Consider the following 13,474-nt stretch of genomic DNA (forward strand, 5'->3'; position numbering starts at 1 on the left):
TCTCCAAGGTGATGTGGCTGTTCACATTCCCATGACAAGCCAGTTTCTCTGAGGGAAGAGGTTGCTTCCTCCTGTGTTTGTGAGCTGAAGTGTGAACAATGCCTCCACCACACTTTCTGACCAGTTTTCTTAAGGCTAGGGGCAGGTTATCTTGGGTTGTCCTCATAAACCTTTATTGCTACTGTTATAGCTGAACTGTAGTTAAGGAGAGCAGTCTTCTCCATTCTAACAAAAGCAGACAATGAAAAGTAAACAGGAAAATTCTCCCTTCTTTGGGTCAAAATATCCTGTAGAGTAGCAGGCTTATCGCAATGCAATGGAAGCTCCCTTTTTGATAAAATCAAAGAGAACCAAGGCACAAGAATCAGAGTAGCTAAATCAGCCCTGGTACAAGAAACCAAGTTTTTATCATTTAAATCAGTTGTTATTTTCACAAGACTTTATTTCAGAGTATCTCAACCTTAGTGCTACCAACATTTGGGACTAGATAACTCTGTTGTAGGGGACTGTCCTATGAATTATATAATGTTTTGCAGCATTTCTATAACATCCATGCCTACTGGATGTTTGCCCATAGCACCATCCCCCCTGCCTCCAGCAGTGTGACAACCAAAATGTCTCCAAACATTGCCAAATGCCTCCCGAGGGTCACATCTCCTTATACTGAAACAACTGCTTATTGGAATCTATGCACAAAATCCATAAAACCTGGCACATAAATATTTATCAAATGAGCAAATTAGCAAGTAAAGGTGATTAAAGTGTTTATCCCATTGCCTAGTATATAGTGGAATTCTTAGCAAATAATAATTCTCCCAAATCCCAGGTGTGATATCTTATAACTAAATTTGCCAAGATTAGTTGCCATTCTTCCCTTAGGAGAGTAGTTCATCTAAAATAGATGTTTGTGAATGAAAAATACATAACAAATCCCCAGTTCACACAAACTCTTGAAAATAAAATTTGTCTCTGCTCTCTACTAATACCTTATCGAAATTGTAAAGGGGTTTTTAAAAAAGCATAAATTCCCCCAAATGGGAAAAGAGATGATAACAACAAAATTTCAGGGACTGAAAACCAAAAGAATATGTGGTAAATATTTTAGCCATCTAAAATTAGTTCTAAGTTGGCAACGATGACAACTGTGAAGCAATATGATTTACACACCTACTCACACACAAATGTACCTCAAAGCTCATGAATCTATGGGCACCAGTTTCCACTGGAAGTGAGAATAGCATACAAGTAATAAAAAAAAGACTTGGCCAAAAGTCTGTTTAAAAAGGCTTTGAAAGTGAAAGTATTGGTCGCTCAGTCATGTCTAGCTGTTTGGGACTCCATAAACTGTAGCTCGCCAGGCTCCTCTGTCCATGGAATTCTCCAGGCAAGAATACTGAAGTGGGTTGCCATTCCCTTCTCCAGGGGATCTTCCCAACTTAGGGATCAAACCCAGGTCTCCTGCATTGCAGGCAGATTCTCTACTGTCTGAGCCACCAGAGAAGCCTTTAAACTGCATTTTCCTTTCTTGCCAAAAAGTAGGACAGTTTTCCTTCTATGATCCTGTGGAAGCCTTGAGGTTTATTCTCTAGAAAGGGTAAAACAAGGTCTCTGAACCAGATGAGTACAAGAGGAGGCATCTGGCAGTGTTGAAGTCAGGGATACTTTATAGAAAAACAGAATTTAATTGAATATCTATTTACACACAGAATGATGATATCCTGGCCTTTTTAACCCAAGTAACTGAAGTTACACTCTCCCAATGTGAACTTAATAGGTAATATCATGTAGAGGACACTGGAATCAGGCTGCCTGTTTCTATACTACTAGTTAGCTATGTGACCTAGGGCAAGTAGCTTTAATTCTTTTTATCTCAGTGTCCTCATATACAGCACTGGAATAAAAATAGTACTAATACCTTTCTTATATAGAGTTGTAGAGATTAAAAAGAATTTTACAAGTACTTAGAACTCTGTCTGGCATGTAATAAGTGCTGCTGCTGCTGCTGCTGCTGCTAAGTCGCCTCAGTCGTGTCTGACTCTGTGCAACCCCATAGACGGCAGCCCACCAGGCTCCGCCATCCCTGGGATTCTCCAGGCAAGAATACTGGAGTGGGTTGCCATTTCCTTCTCCAATGCATGAAAGTGAAAAGTGAAAGTGAAGTCGCTCAGTCATGTCCAACTCTTAGCAACCCCATGGACTGCAGCCTACCAGGCTCCTCCATCCATGGGATTTTCCAGGCAAGAGTACTGGAGTGGGGTGCCATTGCCTTCTCCGATAGTGTTTGTTTATTATTATTCCTGTGTCCATGAAATTCTCCAGTGGGTATTTGAGAAGACTAGAGTGGGTACGCTTTCCCTTCTCTAAGACATCTTCCTGACCCAGGGGTTGAACCTACATCTGCATCTCTTGCATTGCAAGAAGACTCTCTACCTGTTGAGACATGAGAGGAGCCCTTGCTATTATTATACCTTGGGAAATCAGAAAAGCTCAGGAGAAAAGACCTAAGATATATATGGTGGTGTTTTTCCACAATGAAATGTCAATCACCTCTCAGAAGACCCATGGTTGACAAATTTCATAGGGTTTTCTTAGTTCCCAGTCAACTCTTCAGTTCCCATTGTTTAGTATTAGAATTCAGTCAAGAACCAGCAGTCGTTGAGGAAAATCTCTAGTACCAAAGTCAGACACCAGAGCAAACAAGCAGAAAAATATACAATTTATAAGAAAAGCAGATAATTAATTTATGAGAAACTTAGAAAAAATATTAACCTCCTCAGAGAGATAAGAAAATGTACCCATGAATCAAGAACAGGTTGTCATGCTGCTATTAAGGATTAATAAGAGGAAAACCAAGAGCTGTAGGTAATAAAAATACAACATATGATAAATTCAATAAAGTATGAAAAATAAATTTGGGATGTCCCAGAAAGTACTGGTTAAATACAAAGAAATACAAGAAAGAAAATTAGTCAAGCCATAAAGACTGATGTCTAAGGAGATTTTGATGTCATGGAACACTTGAACATGGACATGGGCTTCCTGGCAGCTCAGATGGTAAAGAATCCACCTGCAATGCAGGAGACCAGGCTTTTATCCCTGGGTCGGGAAAACCCCTTGGAGAAGGGAATGGCTACCCACTCCAGTATTCTTGACTGGAGGATTCCATGGTCAGAGGAAACTGGTGGGCTACAGTCCTTGGGGTCGAAAAGAGTCAGACATGATGAAGTGACTAACACATTCACTTTTTTAAACACACTAACCTACCAAGCCTATCATAACTGACACCAATAATTAGTATAAATTAGAATGAAGGTATTTTTATATGAAATGTCTAAAATGATTACCTTCAATGAATATTTTCTGAGGGAGTTATTGGACTAAAGTAGAGTAACCAAGAAAAAAATACTTAGGATCTAATACCAGTGAAGTGAAGTGAAGTCGCTCAGTCATGTCAGACTCTTTGCGACCCCATGGACTGTAGCCTATCAGGCTCCTTCATCCATGGGATTTTCCAGGCAAGAATGCTGGAGTGGATTGCCATTTCCTTCTCCAGGGATCTTCTCCACCCAGGGATAGAACCCAGGTCTCTCGCATTGTAGGCAGACGCTTTTACCATCTGAGCCACCAGGGAAGCCCAAGGCAATCCTCAAATTGATGATGAAGGAAGATCTAAGTTAACAGTTTTACAGCAGAACTAGAGAAAAACTAACCCATACTTGGCAGAGTGCTTGCTTAGTATGGTTCAGGGAAGTTTCATCATGCCACAGATTGATTTGATGGAATATTTCAGAATTTCTGGTATCTGTAGAATTCATGTTCATAGAGCAACCTCACATAACTTGATCATTCTCCCCAAACTAAATTCACTTTTCTTCTATCCATTCATGTATTTAAAAGACAGTGAGATTATCATAAAATAATTCATCTGCCAAAAGTCTATATTTCTGTTTTCAAAAGTAATGAAAAATTCATACTTGACATCTATTTTTTATTTTATTTTTTTAATTTTATTTTATTTTTAAACTGTACATAATTGTATTAGTTTTGCCAAATATCAAAATGAATCCACCACAGGTATACATGCGTTCCCCATCCTGAACCCTCTTCCCTCCTCCCTCCCCATACCATCCCTCTGGGTCGTCCCAGTGCACTAGCCCCAAGCATCCAGTATCGTGCATCGATCCTGGACTGGCATCTCATTTCATACATGATATTTTACATGTTTCAATGCCCTTCTCCCAGATCTTCCCACCCTCTCCCTCTCCCACAGAGTCCATAAGACTGTTCTATACGTCAGTGTCTCTTACAGAGTGAAGTAAGCCAGAAGGAAAAACACCAATACAGTATACTAACACATATAGATGGAATTTAGAAAGAGGGTAACAATAACCCTGTGTACGAGACAGCAAAAGAGACATTGATGTCTATTTTTTAAAACTGTGCTGTTGTTTTTGTTTTTGTTTTTTTTTCTTTCCTAGCTAGACCTGTAGCTTAGCATTTTGTTTTGATTTCTAAGGTTTCTCATCATCAGTTCACAGTAGTTATTTGTGATTCCTGGGCAGTGTTCTATATCAATACAGTCACATCTCTGTGAAGAGAAGACTTTATTCTCTTTTCAGTAACAAATCCTATTCTCTCCCTGCCTTTGGGAAGCAAGCATTGGTTGAAAGTTGGGAATATGTTCCCAGACCTAAAGCTGACTGCCTTGGGCTGAAGGCCACCACCCAGGAGACTTAAATGGTTAACTCGTTCTAGAAAGTGCAGCCCACAGTGCAATGGGTATTATATAGGCAGTAGAGTGATGGGAATTTCTGAGAGCACAACATTTTATCTCCTTCCCCACAGAGCCCTTTCTCCCCAATACCTCCCACACATTGCACATTTTTCCCCCAAATTCAGGTATTTTCAAATATACTATACAGCTACTCACAGTCTTTGAAATCTTTCTTAAGTTGACACGTCTGTGATGGGTGTGATTAAGGAGTGTGGCACCACATACAGGTGAATGGACTTTTAGCCAGGACTCCTGACTTTTAATTCCACTTCTTCTGAGTTGTTGTTGGACCTTGGACAAAGCATTTAAACATCCCATGCTGCTTCATTTGACAAGTGGATAATAAGGGTAATATAATTTGCCTTCTTATATGATTGTAAGCAGCAAATAAGGTAGAAATTTGTGTGTGTGTGTGTGTATGGTATGTGATGTGAATATGTGTATGGGTATTTACATAATACAATGGGTTATAAATATAAGACACATCCGTTCACATTTTAACCCTGTGAAAAGATTGCTTCTAAACAACTGTCAATTTGATGGTGTAGGGATTTGGGTTTAAATCTTAGCTCTTTTGATATAGTTCTACCAGTTTCTAAAGTATAGTCATCTGGCTTCAGATTAGAGGGAAATAAAGAAGACAAGAGCAACTTTCATAACCTGAAGGATCAACTCTTAATTTGTAGGTAAGATAATTTGAGGTTCAATATTATTCGATATTTTGAGGTTTTTATTATTTTGTTTTTAAATTTAACTGAAAAAAAGGCAGTAAGAGTCTTGGAAAAGCTACAAATTGTTATCTAGATCTCTTATGAATATATTATCTAACTTCAGAGGTAAAGAATATGGATCTCATTGCCACGTTTCCATTGTGCCAAGATAAGCTTTTTTTCAGTGGGAAAGAATGCAGATACTGCCTCAATTTATGGAGATTATTGACTAATCCTCATGAAGGAAAAGCAGCAATGAAGAACAAGGAGTTGGCTCAAAAGTCAATTAGTCAGATTTAACTGGCTATGGTTTATAAAATGCTGCAGTTCTTTGAGTTAAGTTATCTTTCTGGCCCTTCAGCACCAAGAATCTATAACTCTAGTCTGATACACAGTAATAAGAACTTTCTGCTTCCATTTTTTTTTTTTCTAATGTCAATTATACTCACCTCATTGTTCATACTTTCTCTCAACTAACGAACTCTCCACTCCTTTCTCAGTCTTTGGCTTTGCTTATTCAAGGCTTCAATTTTCTTATACCTGGTGCTTTCAGCTGCCTATGATCTCTGTTTATGGACACCACTTACCAGCTCCTATGCTCCTATGTCGTTACTCTGTGATCTGTTCTTCATGACTAATTTCAAACTCTTTGCAAGATTGGATTGATGATTCTGTCAGTGTCTATCTAATATAGAGAAACTTCAATTGGAAAGATTTCCAATGTTGAGTTGTCTCATGTGCTTTGGCAACTTAGTGATTACTTCTATTACTAAGGTGTCCATCCTTTATCTAATTAATTATGACTTGAACAGTAGGGTGAAGTTTGTGTTCAGAATGTAGCTGAGGCATCTATGTTATTCACAGAATCCTTTCTTGTATAATATATAAACACAGAGGCTGTACATTTTTCATTATTGATTATAGTCATCCAGGGAACTCTAGCATGAAGTATGTTTCAGCTATAAAATGGGGAATAAGATTACTTATTTTGTCCTTTTTGTTTTCATCAAAAGAATACTGTGTATATTAAATGATTGCTATAGTACCATTTTAACTAAGACTTATATTGTATTTGTAATTTTAAAATATGTTTTGAAATTTATACCATTTACTTCCCACAATAACTTTGGTGTTATTTTCCTAATTATTCAAATGATGCATTTGAAGCATAAGGACATTCTATGGTTTTGTTTTGACACCACCCAATTTGAGAATGCAGGTTTAATTTCTAACTTCATACCTTTCAATCAGGCCAAAGTATCTTTTAGATAACAAAGTTATCCATGTGTCAAATGGAACCATGTTCTAAGGCTAGTCAATTTTTCTATGTGAATTATAAGGAAGAACAGGTAATAGAATAAAAATGACTAAAGGTAAAGAAAATGTGTTTTCATCCCCAAAATCTTTTTTTAAAAAAATGATTTAATAAGAAATATGACTTATTTTCTGTCAAGTTGACTTTCTGATATAGTTCAAAGTATGTCAGTATACACCAAAAATTGTGTGTAAGATTTTATTATAGGCAGAGATGATTAATTCTTTGGGGCCTATTTTAATCATTCCCTTTCTGAAGTGCAGTGGCAGTCTATATATTACTCTAAAGCTTCTGTTTTACATAAAGTTGTAACATGGAGTTGAATAACAAATTGGCAAAAATCACAAGATGTGAATGAAAAAGGCTTATTTCTTTCACAGACAGAATTATAGTTTCAAATGGATATATTAATTCAACCACAGAATACCTGATATTCATTTCTGATATCATATTGAGACCTTGCCACAAGCAAAATAATAAATTTTTTACCCTGCAGAAAAAAAGCTTGTTAGTTAAACTTTCACTATAGGGCTTATGTAATTACCCTGTAGATTAATGCTTAGATACAATACAGAGGCTGGAGTTTTCTTCTAAATGGCAGCTATTAGAGCGGCCAGAAGAAAGGATAGATGTGATCCAGTTATCAAAATTTTAAGATGGGAATTTTTTTGTTTGGTTTCGATTTATTTTCAAGAGCCTCCACACTTTGAATTTGGAATTGTTCTTCAGTCTTATGTAAGAAGAATATCTTATTTGCCTGCCAACCATAATCAGCACCCATTTCACATCTGGGTGTCTCTGCTGAAATGACTAAATCCTGCAGTAACTGCGATTGCCAATAATACCTGCTAGAAAAGAGCAAGATGTAGAGAGTAATTGGTTATTGTGAGTAAGAGGATCTGTTCCAGGTCATCTCACACAAAATATCCTCAGAGGAGCCTTCTCTTCCATTGCCTTTTAATCCTCTGCTGGTGATTTAACCTTTTAGACCAATATATTATTTGACTTTTCCCTTGCTCTGATTCCTTAATAAAATAAACTGAAAATATTTGATGTAACTGAAGACAAACTTTTAATCCATTGGAGCTGAAGATTGAGAACTATGTCTATGCCATGCAATGACCAGACTGCAAAGTAGATACCAGAAGCTGCTAACCACTAGATTGTGCTCTCAGCCAAAATGGCTTGAATGATTCACCCTTATGAGCACATTGCCTTTGAATTGTTTTTCCTATACTGTTTTAATCTGATCCATCCACATTACTTCCTATGTAGGGTAATTCCTTGCCCAGGCTGTGACATCTACTAAGTTCATCTTCAAAATCAAAACCAACGCTGTTCTCTAACTGTTATTGTTTTTTCTCAATTTTCCATTAGGGTAATCTCACAATTCCATGACTGCCTCCAGTCTACGATATGCTGCCTTCAGAGAGGATTTAGTAGTGATAACTTAAGCAATTGTTAAAATGAATTTTGAACTTTCTCAGGAATATTTCAACTTGGAGTTGAAATATTTTTAACTGTTTCCTGAAAGATTTGTCACTATTAAAGAAATCAAGGAATCTTTGAACTTAGTAGGCTGGGAGGGAGGCAGGAAGGGACAGAGGAAGGGGCAAGAGAGAAGGAGAATATGAGAACATAACCCTCCCCCGAACTGACAGGCTGTTTAGTTGTTTCTATGATTGCTTATTCCACTATAGACCCGTAAGGACCCATAACACATATTCTTAGTAGACTTGGTTGGGGATAGGGGCTCAGCTCAACATAGGATAATTCAATAGGGCAGAGAAAAATGGTCCATGTAGACATAGACACTAAAACCCTAATTTTATCAGCGCTTCATTCTCAGGTAAGTAGATTAAAAGATTAAAAAGCAAAGCAATGGTACCTCATAGTGGTTTTGATTTGCATTTCTCTGATAATGAGTGATGTTGAGCATCTTTTCATGTGTTTGTTAGCCATCTGTATGTCTTTTTTGGAGAAATGTCTATTTAGTTCTTTGGCCCATTTTTTGATTGGGTCGTTTATTTTTCTGGAGTTGAGCTGTAGGAGTTGCTTGTATATTTTTGAGATTAGTTGTTTGTCGGTTGCTTCATTTGCTATTATTTTCTCCCATTCTGAAGGCTGTCTTTTCACCTTGCTAATAGTTTCCTTTGATGTGCAGAAGCTTTTAAGGTTAATTAGGTCCCATTTGTTTATTTTTGCTTTTATTTCCAATATTCTGGGAGGTGGGTCATAGAGGATCCTGCTGTGATGTATGTCGGAGAGTGTTTTGCCTATGTTCTCCTCTAGGAGTTTTATAGTTTCTGGTCTTACGTTTAGATCTTTAATCCATTTTGAGTTTATTTTTGTGTATGGTGTTAGAAAGTGGTCCAGTTTCATTCTTTTACAAGTGGTTGACCAGATTTCCCAGCACCACTTGTTAAAGAGATTGTCTTTAATCCATTGTATATTCTTGCCTCCTTTGTCGAAGATAAGGTGTCCATATGTGCGTGGATTTATCTCTGGGCTTTCTATTTTATTCCATTGATCAATATTTCTGTCTTTGTGCCAGTACCATACTGTCTTGATAACTGTGGCTTTGTAGTAGAGCCTGAAGTCAGGTAGGTTGATTCCTCCAGTTCCATTCTTCTTTCTCAAGATCGCTTTGGCTATTCGAGGTTTTTTGTATTTCCATACAAATTGTGAAATTATTTGTTCTAGCTCTGTGAAGAATACTGTTGGTAGCTTGATAGGGATTGCGTTGAATCTATAAATTGCTTTGGGTAGTATACTCATTTTCACTATATTGATTCTTCCAATCCATGAACATGGTATATTTCTCCATCTATTAGTGTCCTCTTTGATTTCTTTCACCAGTGTTTTATAGTTTTCTATATATAGGTCTTTAGTTTCTTTAGGTAGATATATTCCTAAGTATTTTATTCTTTCTGTTGCAATGGTGAATGGAATTGTTTCCTTAATTTCTCTTTCTGTTTTCTCATTATTAGTGTATAGGAATGCAAGGGATTTCTGTGTGTTGATTTTATATCCTGCAACTTTACTGTAGTCATTGATTATTTCTAGTAATTTTCTGGTGGACTCTTTAGGGTTTTCTATGTAGAGGATCATGTCATCTGCAAATAGTGAGAGTTTTACTTCTTCTTTTCCAATTTGGATTCCTTTTATTTCTTTTTCTGCTCTGATTGCTGTGGCCAAAACTTCCAAAACTATGTTGAATAGTAATGGTGAAAGTGGGCACCCTTGTCTTGTTCCTGACTTTAGAGGAAATGCTTTCAATTTTTCACCATTGAGGATAATGTTTGCAGTGGGTTTGTCATATATAGCTTTTATTATGTTGAGGTATGTTCCTTCTATTCCTGCTTTCTGGAGAGTTTTTATCATAAATGGATGTTGAATTTTGTCAGAGGCTTTCTCTGCATCTATTGAGATAATCATATGGTTTTTATTTTTCAATTTGTTAATGTGGTGTATTACATTGATTGATTTGCGGATATTGAAGAATCCTTGCATCCCTGGGATAAAGCCCACTTGATCATGGTGTATGATCTTTTTAATGTGTTGTTGGATTCTGATTGCTAGAATTTTGTTAAGGATTTTTGCATCTATGTTCATCAGTGATATTGGCCTGTAGTTTTCTTTTTTTGTGGGATCTTTGTCAGGTTTTGGTATTAGGGTGATGGTGGCCTCATAGAATGAGTTTGGAAGTTTACCTTCCTCTGCAATTTTCTGGAAGAGTTTGAGCAGGATAGGTGTTAGCTCTTCTCTAAAGTTTTGGTAGAATTCAGCTGTGAAGCCGTCTGGACCGGGGCTTTTGTTTGCTGGAAGATTTTTGATTACAGTTTCAATTTCCATGCTTGTGATGGGTCTGTTAAGATTTTCTATTTCTTCCTGGTCCAGTTTTGGAAAGTTGTACTTTTCTAAGAATTTGTCCATTTCTTCCACGTTGTCCATTTTATTGGCATATAATTGTTGATAGTAGTCTCTTATGATCCTTTGTATTTCTGTGTTGCCCAGTCAGAATGGCTGCGATCCAAAAGTCTACAAATAATAAATGCTGGAGAGGGTGTGGAGAAAAGGGAACCCTCTTACACTGTTGGTGGGAATGCAAACTAGTACAGCCACTATGGAGAACAGTGTGGAGATTCCTTAAAAAACTGGAAATAGAACTGCCTTATGATCCAGCAACCCCACTGCTGGGCATACACACTGAGGAAACCAGAAGGGAAAGAGACACGTGTACCCCAATGTTCATTGCAGCACTGTTTATAATAGCCAAGACATGGAAGCAACCTAGATGTCCATCAGCAGATGAATGGATAACAAAGCTGTGGTACATATACACAATGGAGTATTACTCAGCCATTAAAAAGAATACATTTGAATCAGTTCTAATGAGGTGGATGAAACTGGAGCCTATTATACAGAGTGAAGTAAGCCAGAAGGAAAAACATAAATACAGTATTCTAACGCATATATATGGAATTTAGAAAGATGGTAACAATAACCCTGTGTACGAGACAGCAAAAGAGACAATGATGTATAGAACAGTCTTATGGACTCTGTGGGAGAGGGAGAGGGTGGGAAGATTTGGGAGAATGACATTGCAACATGTAAAATATCATGTAAGAAACGAGTTGCCAGTCCAGGTTCGATGCACGATACTGGATGCTTGGGGCTAATGCACTGGGACGACCCAGAGGGATGGTATGGGGAGGGAGGAGGGAGGAGGGTTCAGGATGGGGAACACATGTATACCTGTGGTGGATTCATTTTGATGTTTGGCAAAACTAATACAATTATGTAAAGTTTAAAAATAAAATAAAATTTAAAAAAAAATAAATAAATTACATTAAATAAAACAACTTCGTTGAATAAAAAAAAAAAAATAAAAAAAATAAAAAGCAAAGCAAGTCATTATGAACTCCATAGTGTTAACAACAGGTTGTCCCTCAAAATTAAGAACCATGATTTACCAAGAGAAATGCATTTGAAGTTTACTGCTTCAGAACACTTGTCTGCCCCCGCTTACTCTGTCTCTCTGTATCCCTCTTACCCCCACTCTGTTCCCCCTTCATTCCCCTAGCTGTCCTTAGTGAACATAATATTTTTATAAGCTTCCTTTGACTTTATATATTTGTGGGGGATTTGACTGTGTGGATCATAACAAACTGTGGAAAATTCTGAAAGAGATGGGAATACCAGACCACCTGACCTGCCTCTTGAGAAATCTGTATGCAGGTCAGGAAGCAACAGTTAGAACTGGACATGGAACAACAGACTGGTTCCAAATAGGAAAAGGAGTATGTCAAGGCTGTATATTGTCACCCTGCTTATTTAACTTATATGCAGAGTACATCATGAGAAAAGCTGGGATGGAAGAAACACAAGCTGGAATCAAGATTGCCGGGAGAAATATCAATAACCTCAGATATGCAGATGACACCACCCTTATGGCAGAAAGCGAAGAACAACTAAAGGGCCTCTTGATGAAAGTGAAAGAGGAGAGTGAAAAAGTTGGCTTACAGCTCAACATTCAGAAAACTAAGATCATGGCATCTGGTCCCATCACTTCATGGGAAATAGATGGAGAAACAGTGGAAACAGTGGCTGACTTTATTTTTCTGGGCTCCAAAATCACTGCAGATGGTGATTGCAGCCATGAAATTAAAAGATGCTTACCACTTGGAAAGAAAGTTATGACCAGCCTAGACAGCATATTAAAAAGCAGAGACATTACTTTGTCAACAAAGGTACATCTAGTCAAGGCTATGGTTTTTCCAGTGGTCATGTATGGATATGAGAGTTGGACTATAAAGAAAGCTGAGCACTGAAGAATTGATGCTTTTGAACTGTGGTGTTGGAGAAGACTCTTAAGAGTCCCATGGACTGCCAAGAGATCCAACCAGTCCATCCTAAAGGAGATCAATCGTGAGTGTTCATTGGAAGGACTTATGTTGAAGCTGAAATGCCAGTACTTTGGCCACCTGATGCAAAGAGTGGACTCATTTGAAAAGACCCTGATGCTGGGAAAGATTGAGGGCAGGAGGAGAAAGGGTCGACAAAGGATGAGATGGTTGGGTGGTATCACCAACTCAATGGACATGGGTTTGGATGGACTCTGGGAGTTGGTGATGGACAGGGAGGTCTGGCATGCTGTGGTTCATGGAGTCGCAAAGAGTCGGACATGCCTGAGTGACTGAACTGAACTGATGACATATGAGAAAGAGCACAGTGAATATTACTAATCAGAACATAGTCACCCAGGGCAAAATTTTTCCTTTTAAGCAATAACTAGAAGAGGATGGGTAGCCTTTTTAAATGCCCAGAGTTGATTAATGAAATGTGAGATCGATTATGAAATGCTTGGAGGACCCACCAGATGGTCTCTGTTCAACTTCTCAGGGAAGGGCAACAAAGTGCTTTCTTTATCTCACAAAATAAAGTGATTAGTCTTTAATAGAGACTAATTCTTTCTCCTTTTTCTATTTATTCAACCTATAAAAAAGGCTATTCCTCTGATGTAAAAGCATCATATAACTTTACATTTACTTAATGCTTTAAGAAGAACTATGGATGGAGGTTCGGGACATTGTACAAGAGGCAGGGATCAAGACGAGCCCCAAGAAAAAGAAATGCAAAAAGACAAAATGGTTGTCTGGGGAGGTATTACAA

This window comes from Bos indicus, chromosome 11, assembly GCF_029378745.1.
Source record: "Bos indicus isolate NIAB-ARS_2022 breed Sahiwal x Tharparkar chromosome 11, NIAB-ARS_B.indTharparkar_mat_pri_1.0, whole genome shotgun sequence".
NCBI lineage: Eukaryota > Metazoa > Chordata > Mammalia > Artiodactyla > Bovidae > Bos > Bos indicus.